Source organism: Panthera tigris, chromosome F3, assembly GCF_018350195.1.
Source record: "Panthera tigris isolate Pti1 chromosome F3, P.tigris_Pti1_mat1.1, whole genome shotgun sequence".
In the NCBI taxonomy this organism is placed as follows: Eukaryota; Metazoa; Chordata; class Mammalia; order Carnivora; family Felidae; genus Panthera; species Panthera tigris.
In genome coordinates this window covers 31336909-31348475 of record NC_056678.1, presented here as the reverse complement: position 1 = coordinate 31348475, position 11567 = coordinate 31336909, and the positions used below count along the sequence as shown (strand labels likewise).

At 41.9% G+C, this 11567-nt stretch overlaps 1 pseudogene; it reads left to right on the top strand.

The window, feature by feature from the left end:
• The first annotated feature begins 5964 nt into the window (after positions 1-5964).
• LOC102950733 lies at positions 5965-6441 on the top strand (annotated as a pseudogene).
• The last annotated feature ends 5126 nt before the right edge of the window (positions 6442-11567 follow it).

Below are 11567 nucleotides of genomic sequence, written 5' to 3'. Positions count from 1 at the left end.
GAATCCCTTACGGTCCTGAGCCTACAGATAAGAGGATACATGTGAGGAGGAGAATGAGAGGTCTGAGCTTAAAGGTGGAGGTAGGATCATCTCAACAAGTTCTGAATCCTGTTCATGGGCCTTCCTTCTGCATCAGTAACCATCTCCACCAACCCCTGTCTCTGGTCTTTACTGCAGGCAAACCCCTCTGCTCATTTTTGGCAACCATCCCTGATACATAGACAAAAATAGGCCAGCTGGCCTCTGCGAGCACTTTGCCTTCACTGATGAGAAACAAACGCCCATTTGGTTTACTTTCCCTTCAAATGTCCAGGAAGCCTCTTGACAGAAGATACTGGGAAGGTTTAGTAAAGGCCAAGGGTTTAAGTTTTGAAATCTAAACCATTTGACAGGCCCTGCGAAGGTGATGAAAGCCAAGAAACTTATGGTCAAGTTGAAACCCTCCTACTTTAGGTCTCGCTAGATGTGGTAAGACATTCATCAGGATTGCTTAAGTGCAGAAAAAAAATCAAGTACAGTGAAACAGCTTTGTGCTCTATAGAAGAAAGAACTTTCTACCAGAGCCTTTCATCAAGAGGAAGAGTAGGCCCTGGGGAGGCATGAAAATATTTTCACTGGCTGTGACTCCAACTCATTATCTATTAGCCATGCCATAGGTGTGAGGTTGGAACAAGATGACCTTTAAGGTATCTTCTAATCCCTAAATCCATAACTGTGATCATTATTACCATAAACCATGAACTTACAAAATTTTAATCCTAGGAATATTTTTGGATGTTTCAGTCATTGAGAATCCAAGCAGCCTCAGCTCTGAGCAATGTCTGCTAATCAGCTTTCTTTTTTAACACAGTATCTGGGGGCACCTGGGTGGCTTAGTCAGTTAAGTGTCTGACTCTTGATTTCAGCTCAGGTCATGATCTTATGGTTCTTGAGATCAAACCCTGTGTTGGTCTCTGCCTGCTTGGGATTCTCTCTCTCTCCTTCTCTTTCTGCCCCTCCTCTGCTTGTTCTCTCTCTCTCCCTCCCTTTCTCTCAAAATAAATACACATTAAAAAAATAAAACAGTATCTGTCTTGTACACATTTTTCCCTCTGTCTGAAACACTCTGACCCTAGTTATCTGCATGTCTTGTTCCCTCTTTTCCTTCAAGTAGTCGTTCAGTTGTCACCTTTGCAGTGAGGCCTTACTAGACCATCCTATTTATCCAGCCTATCCTTTAATTGTAGTGTTTAGATCATTTATATTTAGTGTAATTATAGATACAAGTGAGTTTAAGTCTACTGTCTTGCTATTTATTTTTAATTTATTCTAGCTCTTCTCTGCTTCTTTTTACCTCCCTTCCTGCTTTTATTTGTATATAGCAAAACATTTTTTAGTATTCCATTTTAGCTATTTCTCATGGGGTTTTTGTTTATTTTAGTGGTTTCTCTAGAAGTCAAAATATATATTCCTAACATCACAACCATATTTTGAAGTAATATTATAATATTATATCACTTCATGTACAAGGTAAGAAACATACAATAATATATTTACTCCCTTTCTGGCTTCCGTGCTACTGTTATAATATGTTAATTATTTCTACATGTTATAAGCCCCACAAATTCTTAATTTTTGGTTAAAAGTCAATTGTATAGACTCACTGAACTCCTATTCAATGACTTATAATGTTACTATTTTTTTTTCTTTAATCTTCAAACTGTCCCCCATTTGGTCAGTAGGAATCCCTTCATGTTATCTCCTGTGTCCTTTCGATATGTTAGTACTTTGTTACTTCTGGTAACAAGCCCTAGGCTCATCTTATACTTCCCTGCCCTTACCCTGAAATCAGCCATTTCTCCAAGAAGTTTTGGTTCCTTTTAGTGGAAGATGATCATCATAAGTGAGGATCTGGGTGCTCAGTGTGCTCCTTCCTTCTGGAGTGTCATTTATTGCTTCTAGGCCTTTGTCCTTTCAATGGATAGAACTCGGAAATTATAAATGTAAATGTAAATATAAATAAATATAAATAATATAAATATACATAAACATGCACATGTGTATCTATTTCCATATCTATCTATCAAAAACCATGAGATATAACCAATGCCTCCAATTCCAACCCAATATCGCAGGGTTTATCTTCCCCATTCCATACTTGTAACTCCCTTCACTAACAGGATTGGCTTTCATTATCCTGAATATATTACATATTTGCTTAGTCCACCTGTATGTAACCAATGTCCTGGCTGTTCTGGGCCCAGTCCTTGGTCCTTAAGTCCCACTGATTTCCACCAGTGACATCAGGGCTGACTTTTTGTCCTTTGCCCCCCTAATCTCTGCTGGCCATGTTGGGGCAAAAACCTAGGCCCTGATGAAGGACTCAGTAGCCCTAACATAGAAGCAAAAGAGACGGCTGGATTGATTCAAGAGTGGTGGCCGGTAAAGAAGATGCAATGGGAAAAATCAGGGACCTTGGATGCTAAGAAGGCCACGGGATATGTCACAGGTTTCATGCAGGATGTAGAAGAAAAATATGTCAGGAGGCATGCTGCATTGGTTGAAATGGAGGGGTGAGAGCACTGGAGAGCCTGATAAAATCAGAGAATAGGTATGGTGGGAATCTGGGAAACCCCGTCATTTCCAACTAGTTAGCCAAATGTCTGATTATATCTACACGTGAACCACACTACAGTGATTGCACTGGAACTTTTACTGTCAAGTGGGTCACATCCGGGAGAGCTGCCATTAAACGTTTTTCCAAACGGGTTGCAGGTGCTTCCCCTCCAGTAAATTAAATCCCTAATAACAGAACTAAAGGAAGCACATGTACACAGACTGAATATAATACTGGCCCCCAATCAAAAATCATCAGGAAGTCAAACTTCAAGGCAAGCCCCTGTCCTGAAATGACTCTTTCATGATCAGATAGCACAGGTATCAAAGAGAAAAGGCATAGATGGACCTTTGGCCAGTTCCTGAACCCAGAAGGTCTGAGGTTCTGAGAGACCACCTGGAAATTGGATTGGTTAAAATCAATAAATGAGTAAATAAACCGGAGCTGGGCTTTGCAGACCCAGTAGGATTTCTGTCAATAAGAGGGAGAAGGAGTAGAGTTCACATGAGAAGCAACTAACTCACGGATCTAAAGCGAGCCACAAACGCACCAGAACCGTGTGACAGAACAGTAGATACATCTGCTCCACTGGATGTGACACAGGTCAGGGCCTTGGCAGAGTCACGTCTCCATCCAAAGCCAGGCGCTTGGTGCCACTTGGCAGTATCTGTGTTGTCAGTTTCCTCCTTTCTTCCCTATGATGGCTTTTCAAAATCTCCCCTCTCAGAAGACAGCCTTACTGGCTTCGGTAATAGACATCAAGACTATCAGTCATGAACTTCCTTGATCTCCTTCCTCTGCACCTACAAATTATTGCATCAAATTTTTTTTTTATTATTTTTTAAAGTAATCTCTACACCTCTGTTTAAGTAATTTCATGACCCTGAGATTAAGAGTTTCATGCTCTAGGGGCACCTGGGTAGCTCAGTCAGTTAAGCATCCAACTGAGGCTCAGGTCATGATCTCACAGTTTGTGAGTTCGAGTCCCGCGTCATGCTCTGTGCTGACAATTTGGCCCTGGAGCCTGCTTCAGATTCTGTGTCTCCCTCTATGCCCCTCCCCCACTCACGCTCTGTCTCTCTGTGTCTCGAAAATAAATAAGCATTAAAAACAAAAAAGAGTTGCATGCCGTACCGACTGAGTCAGCCAGGTGCCCCCAAATTATTGCATTTATATCTATTCACAACTTCTTTCCTTCCCGATCACAGGAAGACACATCCTGTCCAAGGCTAATTCTTCAAACTGCATTCCAACCCCTTTTCCTTCTCCCTCCCCAGAAACATTGTTGCCACAGTTATCACCCTCAGCACCTTTCAGGCTTTTTCAAAAGCCGTGAACAGGCAAACGTCTGTCCCACCAGAAGCACATGAAATTTTCATCCTATACACTTTAGCTATTTCCTTTTCTTTATCTTTTCTTGAATAGCAACACTTTTTTGTTGTTGTTAAATATCATTTTACGTGTTTTTCTAATTATAAAAGTAGTACACGTTCCTTATAGACTATTTGCACAAAACTGTACTGAAAGACCTTTTGTAATCCTGCCACTCATTCTTGGGTTTCCATGTATATATGGCTGTCTAACACTTCACAGCTGATATTTTGCTGAGTGCTTTCTGTGTGCCCAGCTCACCGTGATCCAATGAGAGACTTACCCACAGATGTGCATCGAGTCAGTGGCATAGTCTAGATTCAGTCTTAGCAAGTCTGGCTTGAGAGCATAAACTCCTAAATTAGCTCCGTATGCTTCTAATTTACACCCAAATCAGAATCATATATAATAGGCAGAGGGAGAATTTTTCAGTACCACAAAATAATGTTTCAGAAATGTGATTTCTAAGCATAACCAAGATTTTCAATATAATGGCTGGCCAGTCTCCAGTCAGCTGTCAGCCCACTGGCACTTTTGCCCTCATCCTCACCGCTCAACAACACACACTGAGCCCACAGGGCTAAAGGCAACCTCTTTGATGCCAAATCCAACGGACACTTTAGAACCCTTCTCTTTCTTGACCCCCGAGCAGTATTTGAGACCATTATCCCTTCCTTCCTTCTGTCATTTAGTCAGTAAGTATTTATTGAGCACCAATTATATTCTAAGCACAGTGCCAAGTATCAGAAACTTCCTTTTCTATTGATTTCCAGGACATATTCTCCTTTGCTTTCCTCCTCCTTCTCTGACCATGTTTTCTTAGTCTCAAACTTCATGTCCCCCTGGTCCTCAGCCTCATGTTAGGGTCTTCACCAGGGTCTCTCCGCCCTGGCTGTGCCTTAGAATCACCTGTGGCACATGCCTGGAGATTCTGATTCGGGGTGGAGCCTAGGCATCAATATTTGAAGATGTCACATGTCTTCCACTCAACAGTTGATTTTCCTCCTGTGTTCCTCATCCCAGGAAATGGCATACCTCTCCATCTACTTGCTGAAGCTGGAAGCCTTTCCTTCTCTTCCTCTTCCAATCAACCACTATGTCCTGTTGATTCTATCCACCTTCCACATGTCTCCATCTCCATTGTCATTACTTACATTCAGACCATCATCATTTCTTAGCTGGATTATTGAAAATACCCCCCCAGTTGATCTTGCCTCCAACCTTGCCTCACTCCAATCTCTTTGTTATTTTTGTTGTTCCACAATGAAAATAACTTTGCCGTTTCTTTCCTGATTATATAAGTAATACATGATCAATATAAAAATAAGACAATCATACCAAAATAAGGAAGAAAGAAAATGATTACCTGAAATCTCACTACCCTGAGATACTTCTATTCCTCCGTCAGCTTTTTAACCTTGATCAATCATATGAGAAAAGAGTCTGAACCTTGTCTCTTGCTGGGATTCAGATGCCTCAGGATGGCCCTCAGGGAGGGAGAATTTTAAGTAGGAACAAAGAGGGCTCAGAAGGAGTGAATATATAATTGGAAATAAATGGTACAATATCATAATGCTGTTTTGTTCTGAATAGAAGGCACTTAAAAATTTTTTTTCTATACCTTCCCTTCTCTCTCTTTCTTTACTTCCTGCACCCCACCCCTACGCCAGTTAATCAATGCTAAGAACTTGGTATGTATACTTCCACTTTTCTTCATGCTCACGTAATCGTATATTGTGTTTGCCTCCTCACAACAGTGACCAGCTACAGAGGTTTAATTCCTTGAGGGTTTATGCTTATATGAACAAAGCCCAGGGCTCTATAAAGTGATCAGGGAGCCAGGTTCCTTCAAACTGTCTGCCTTGCGATCTTTCACACGGTCATATCTTCAAAGCCATAAAAATGTTTGTAAAAGTGCCAGCTATCACATTCCCATTTCAGATAAAAAAAGAGAATACCACTCCCCAGCCCCAGCCCCAGACGTAGCAGCCAACGAGATGTTGATGCCCAAGGAGAGCCGTATTGTCATTATGAACTCCTTTTCAAGAAGGGAGCGACGATAGCCAAGGAAGACATCCACATGCCTAAACCCCCTGAGCCAGCAGACAAGAATGTGCCCAATCTTCACATCATGAAGGCCATGTAGTCTCTCAAATCACAGGGCCACGTAAAGGAACAATTTGCCTGGAGACATTTTTGCTGGTATCTTACCAGTATCTCTGTGACTACCTCCACCTGCCCCCTGAGATCGTGCCTGCCGCTCTGTGTCACAGCCGTCCTGAGATGGCAGGCCAGGGCCCGAAGGTCTGGAGGGAGAGAGACCTGAAAGACTCACCTGAGGGGACACTGACAGAGACAGAGACAGAGACAGGGCTGTGTCCCTTGGTGCCAACAAGGAAGCTGAGGCCGGAGCTGGGTCAGCAACTGAATTCCAGTTTAGAGGTGGATTTGGTCATGGTCAGCCACCTCAGTAAAAGTGGACGAGATGGTTTTGTGTTAAATCTGTAGGCAGAAAAAGAAAAAAGAAAGAAAGAGAAAGAAAAATAAAGAGAAAGAAAGAAAGAAAGAGAGAGAAAGAAGGAAGGAAAAAGAAAAAAAGAAAGAAAAGGGGAAGACCAATAGCAAGAAAGAGCTTCACCAAACACTCAGTCCAAAACTCCCATTATACCTCATTGGCCACTCCGAACTGCAAGACAAGGCAGGAGAAATGTACACACACACACACACACACACACACACACACGCACATGCACATACACACACATACATGCTAACACACAAAAGATGTTAGGGTTTTTGTTTTGCTGTTAGCAGCAAAATTGAATTGGAGGACATATGCACTGTTGCATACAGCTCTTCGTACTTAATCATATTTAGTGGAAATGCCTCCAAGTCACTAAGTATAGATGCAGCCTATACTTTTTAAATGGCTCCGTTACTCCCTATGGTATGTGCATGCTATAATGTATTCAATCATTCCCCTAATGGTGGGCATTCACTTCTTTTCAGTGTTTTGCCAACCACAAACAACAGCAAAAATATACCTTTGTACATGTATCTTTTCTACCATGATTTATTTCTGTAGACTAGATTCCCAGCAGGCGGATTGCTGGGTTGAAGTCCATATATATTTAACTGTTCTAGTCTTTCCCTGATTGCCAAATAGTTTGCAGCAATTCATCTTTCATCCAGCAACGGATGAATAGCCGTTTCCTCTTCACTTCCACCAGTAGTAGGTGTTATCACTGTTCTTAATTTTTACCAGTCCAGAGGGTATATAAAGTGCTATTATATTACTACTTTAATTTTAATTAGCATCTTTAAATATATTTTTTGGACATTTGGATTTTTCTTCTATGAATTGCATTCATATTATTTACCCGTCTCTATCAGGTTTGTCTTTTCAAATCAGTTTCTTTTTCTTTTTTTAAGTTGATTTATTTATTATAAGAGTGTATGTGTGAGCAGGGGAAGGGCAGAGAGAGAGGGAGAGAGAGAATCCCAAGCAGCCTCTGCACTGTCAACGTGGTGCCCGATGTGGGGCTCAAACTCACCAACTGTGAGATCAGGACCTGAGCCGAAATCAGGAGTCAGACACTTAAGTGAGCCACCCAGGCACCATTCAAATCAGTTTCTGAGAGTTCTTTGTATATTATGGATATTAATCCTTAATTAGTATAGTGCAATTTGTATACTAATAGACTATATAAAAACTCGATTGGATCCTCTTTGTCTGCAGCATAAAATCTAAGTAGCTTAACAAATCCAGATGTGTTGTCTGAGCAGGAGATGTTATTTAGATACCTTTGATAAGAACAGTTAGGCAACACCCTCCTCTCCGTGTATCTATTTACACCCACTGATTTACACAGAAGTTGAACAGTCCAGCCTATGAGAAAGAGTCTGAATCTTGTCCCTAGTTGGATTTCAGTCATCTGATGGGCCCAAAGGAGTCATGATTATAAGTAGCAGGGGGACCCAAGAATTAAGTCATCATATAGAAGAAGGTGTTTGGCCCCTTAGATCAAATCCAGTAGTTAGGCCAGAGTGCCCAAGGGGAATGGCATTCTGGGTTCATGGTGGAAGCTAACTCTGTAACTTGCCTCACTAACCACTTTGGCAGCATGTGTGGCTCCTGTAAGAAAGTGGAGTGGGGAGAACTTCTGTGGAAGTTTGAAAAGCTGTTGCTGTGCAGTCAAGCAGCCTTACTGGGGAAACTTTATTTGAACGTTACCCAACAAGGGCATTTTCCCAGAGGGTTTGCTAGATCCGTGGCAATAATCTCTGGTCTTTAGATGCAGCAGTGATGCTCCGGTGTCAACACTATAAAGCTCAATAGACTGCTAGGTATTTGTGACAATGATAGGACGGAACTTCCAGCCTTGTGTTGGTACCCTTGTTGAAGGATTAAAGCCTGGGACTGCAGGAGTCCAGCCTCGCTAGACGTGGGCAGGTGATAACCTAGACTATTTCACCGAAACATGGAAGTACTCCCTGAAGAGTCTTCTAAGGACTTGGTGGAAAAGACCCTGAAAATACCTGATATTCTGCAAAGATCTCAACTTCCTTTAGTCAAGCTGATGGGATGCTGAGCTTGGGAGAGCTGGATATTGATGCTGGTGGCGTTGCCCCTGCACACACTGACTGGCGAAGCCTGAAACTGGTCGCTTTCGTTCTCATTGTACATGTTATGGCCCCTGCCAACTCTCTGGCCTCACCTCCTGCATTTTCTCTGTCCCTCTCGAAGTTTTGGATTTGCTACACCAGTAGGAAACTCCTCCAAGCACCACACTTTGTCTACTATAACTTTGCTGATGCAGCTCTCTGCCCCTGAAACACCCAACCCCTCAGCCACATTATTTACTGGCTAACTCCTGTCAGCTACTACCTCTTTCAGGAAGCTTTCCTTAATTCTTCCCATCCGGGTTTCAGGTCCCTCCTTAATGTTCTCATAGCATCCTACATGCTCCCACACTCACCCCTTCTATTAGACTGGAAGCTACTTTCCTCAGCATTGAGTACAGTGCTTGACATATAATGGATGGTTAGTAATGTTTATTAAAAGAGTGAATTAATGAATGAAAAATTAAATGTCTACATGTGCTCAATGCTGTACTCATTTCTTCGAAGAGAAATAAAGGGCATATCCTCTACCCTCAAGTGACTGATAACTCAGTTGAGAAGATAGAGGTGGTTTTTTTTTTAATTTTTTAATTTTTTATTTTTTTGCTTTTTTCTCCCCCCCAAAACTAGTAAATAATTATATGCCTTTAAGATTAAATGCTTAAGAGCATTGAGGGCTGGGAAAAGGGAACATAATGAAGTCACATACATCAGGAGAAAGGAATGCCCTATTCTGTTCATGAACATCTTTATATGGTACAAAAATAGCCTCCAAACATGTATCAAATATTGACTATGTGAAGCCTGTTGTGCTAGTCATAGATGCTACAAATTGGGAACATTACTGTCTTTGGAGACTTATTATCTAATTGGAACCACCCCAGATTCTATTTGGAAGTAGGCAGGACATACACAATAATCAAACAGGTAACAAACAAGTACCATACCTCTCATGACAGGACAAAGTAGCTACATAAAGAGAAAGCAGGAGTGCCTGGGTGGCTCAGTTGGTTAAGTGTCCAACTTCAGCTCAGGTCATGATCTTGCAGTTTGGGAGTTCGAGCCCCACACTGAGCTCTGTGCTGACAGCTCAGAGCCTGGAACCTGCTTTGGATTCTCTCTCTCCCGCTCTCTCTGCCCCTCCTCCCACCCTCTCTCTCAAAAATAAACATTTTTTAAGAAGATAAGGCAAATCAGTTTGCATGTATTAAAAGAGCAAAGATTAAAGCAGAGATAATATCCAGGTGTGGTGGGCATGGGGTGAAGTGAGTACTTTTGCACACTACTCGCAGAAGGGCAAATTGGTACATATTTTCTGAAGGGCAATTGGCTCCGTATATCAAGACTTTCAAAAATATTCCTACTGTTTTGACCCACTGGTTCTGTTTCTAGTAATTTATATTAAGGAAATAATCAGAGGCATGGACACTTATGGACAAAGATATTAATAGCAGTGTTATTTTTAATAGAAAAAAAATAAAAATAGTCTAAATGTCGAACAATAGGGAATCAGCTAAGTAACTTATGATTCGTCTGTATGAATGTCTGTATGACAGACATTATACAGCCATTAAAATCCATGTCGTTCTCAGAATTTTAGCATCATGGGAAATTTCTCACAGCATAACATTAAGTGAAAAAGTACACAAAACTATATATACCTGTCATCTCCCACATTTTGTGGTTGCGAAAGGAAATACCCCCAAGATGTTAGCAGTGGTGGAATTATAGCTCTTTTTTTTTCCCTAAAAGTATTTATTATTCTACAGTTAGAAAATGGTTTTAATGTTTTAATGAAAGAAAATTGCTAGGACAAGGTAGTTAATGCTAAAAGCAAAAGGAGTCAGTGGCCGTCAAGTCACATTCACACGGAATGGCTAGGAATTGCACCCAGTCTTGGCTTTCGTGCCGTGTAGCTATAGCCTCGTCCTCTACAGCCTTCACATTGTTTGAGAGGGGAGGGCATGACGAACAAAACAAAGACAGGGGACTTGAGAGACTTCCCATGAAATCTTGTCATGGTCAAGTGTTTCATGGAAAGTCTGTGGGTGAGACCATGGCAGTCAGCATCCCGTACCCTGTGTCCCTATGTACCCCTTTTCTTTTGTTTTCTTTTTCTTTTCTTTTTATTTTTGTTACCCTTGTTGAAGAAAAGACTGGAACAACATAAGTCTTGAGAGGGTTTGGGAGGCGAGGAGAAAGGATTCTCACACTCACATCAGCAAGTGGGGATCATCACTTCTATCCCTAGAAGTCTGTAATGGCTATTCAGGAACATCTGACCTGCCCCAGGCACAATGGGATCAACAGTGTCCCAGTTCTTTTGACCTCATGGGGAAGGGAAACTAAGGTAAGGATTGACGAGCAGAGAAGAAGGAACAGGCTCAGATGTTAGCCCAGCAAGTCAACCCAGTAATTACAATGCTTCAAGCAGATGACCAATGCAAAAGCTAGCTTCCATTTGTACCCCTTTTGCCCCCAGTTCATTAAGGGCTTTTACGTTCATTATTTTATTGGATCCTAACCAGAACCCTGTGAGAGAGGCACTAGTGTCCTCGTTTTACAGCTGAGATCTTTGAGGCTCAACAAGATGAATGGATCCGCCCAAGGTCTCTCTCAGTTAATAAGAACTGGCACTGGAACCCGGGACTTGTGATTGATTCCTCTTTATTTTTTTTAATGTTTGTTTGTTTATTTTTGAGAGACACAGAGAGAGATGGCATGAGCGGGGAGGGGCAAAGAGAGGGAGACAGAGAATCCCAAGCAGGCTCTGAGCCGTCAGCACAGAACCCGACGTGGGGCTCCGTCTCACGACAGCGAGACCATGACCTGAGCCGAAATCCAGAGTCGGACACCTAACCAACTGAGCCACCCAGGCACCCCTGGTTCCTCTTTCTCGTTTGACACACTGAGCTGTAAGAGATACATTTTCATACAAGAACACACAAGGAACATTGAAAAGCAAGAAGAAAAATGG